Source organism: Chinchilla lanigera, unplaced genomic scaffold, assembly GCF_000276665.1.
Source record: "Chinchilla lanigera isolate Chin_1 unplaced genomic scaffold, ChiLan1.0 scaffold00026, whole genome shotgun sequence".
Classification (NCBI taxonomy): domain Eukaryota; kingdom Metazoa; phylum Chordata; class Mammalia; order Rodentia; family Chinchillidae; genus Chinchilla; species Chinchilla lanigera.
In genome coordinates this window covers 787,695-789,233 of record NW_004955427.1, presented here as the reverse complement: position 1 = coordinate 789,233, position 1,539 = coordinate 787,695, and the positions used below count along the sequence as shown (strand labels likewise).

The following is a 1,539-nucleotide window of genomic DNA, read 5'->3' as shown; positions in this document are numbered from 1 at the left end:
AGAGAGAAAGAGAGAGAGAGAGAGGGAGATCTACTATTAGCCATTGGTGATGTAATAAGACTGGGTAATGGTATCTCTAGAGTGAAAACACTAAGAATTATGTTAATTAAAGGAAGAGAAGTTGATAACAGAGCAAACAGATTCACTTTTCAGGTGAGCTGACTCTCTGGTGGTGCTCCTTTGTAGAGTTTCATTCTCTCTCTTTTGTCTTTAGCTACTTCCTCCAGTGTCCGTGAAAACATGAACATACGACTTGCCTATCACTGTGTACTCAGAGCGTGACACCTTTTGAACAAAGTAAGTTCACAAAGATGTTAGCAGCCAGCTAAATGCTGAGCAACTGAATGAATACATGAATGCACTGGGTGGGGACAAGTGATGTAGGGAAGGTAAAGAGATGTGTTTATACGTGCGTAGACATTTTAAAGATCGGCATAAGTATGGAGGTGAAGTGTTGAGAACATGGGCAAGAAGAAAAGTGAATTGGGAAGAATGGGTACCGAAAGCCAGAACGGAAAAAAGGATTATCAAAAATAAGTCTCCCAGTTTTAGCCAACTCTTGCCCAAGAAATAACCATAATTATTCTGTCCTAATATGAGAATAAAATTTTAAAAGCCATTATTATATTTCAGGACTTCTGAAGACCCTTGGAAAGAGGCATGGCCAGCATCTATTTCTGTATCTGCCCTGGGATTCTACAGATATTCTTTGTAACAAATGTTACAGAATTAGGTGCCCTGAAATGCCTGTTTTTAATTTACATAAATAACAACCATTTTCCTCAATGTCATGCTGGTCCTCATTAAGCAAATGCAAGCATTAGTGATAGTGAAACCCTGTCTGTCAGCTGTTCAAAGTTCACTTTTAGAAAAGAGGGACAAAGGACCCTTAAGAACTTTAAATTTACTAACAACTTCATCATTACTTCATTCTGTCAATAAAGGAGAAAAAACCTAGTTTGAAAATTATTTGACATCCTTACCTCCACAGAATTTGAGTCAGATGGAGGAGTTAGGGAACATAGATATCCTAAATGCTCTCTAATTTTTATAGTTAAAACCTGTTCAATTTTGTGCTGCATTTTCTTGTATTTTACTTTTCTCTCTAACCCCCTTTTTGTTTGTTGTTTAATTGCTTTCAGTTTTACTTTGTTGTTTTTTTTGTTTTTGTTTTTGTTTTTTTTTTTGGTTTTTCTCCGGTACCGGGAACCGAACTCACGACCTTGCGTTTGCCAGGCAGGCACTTTGCCGCTGAGCTAAATCCCCAGCCCCTTTCAGTTTTACTTTGCACACTGGAAGGAAGACAGGATTACCCGAAGGCAGGCTGAAGACGCAGAACAGGCCACCACCGATATGAAGTTTAAGGGGAATTCTATGCATTCTCACCCATGCTATTTTCTCTTAAGATCTCTGTTATTCTTAGTATTTTAAGGCTAATTACTTACCAACTATTTAAGCGGCATAATCATCCAAAAATATTACCTATTATATTGTGGAGGAAAAAGCAGAGATTGGAGGAAGCAGCATTCATTAATGTGT

General features: G+C 37.9%; 1 long non-coding RNA gene across 1 annotated transcript in view; it reads left to right on the top strand.

The window, feature by feature from the left end:
* LOC106148701 overlaps positions 1–938 on the top strand; it is a 4,855-nt gene extending 3,917 nt beyond the window's left edge. The window contains exons 2-3 of the long non-coding RNA XR_001234351.1: positions 215–297; positions 634–938. This is a non-coding gene — a long non-coding RNA (uncharacterized LOC106148701). The remainder of the gene's footprint in view (positions 1–214; positions 298–633) is intronic.
* Positions 939–1,539: the final 601 nt, after the last annotated feature.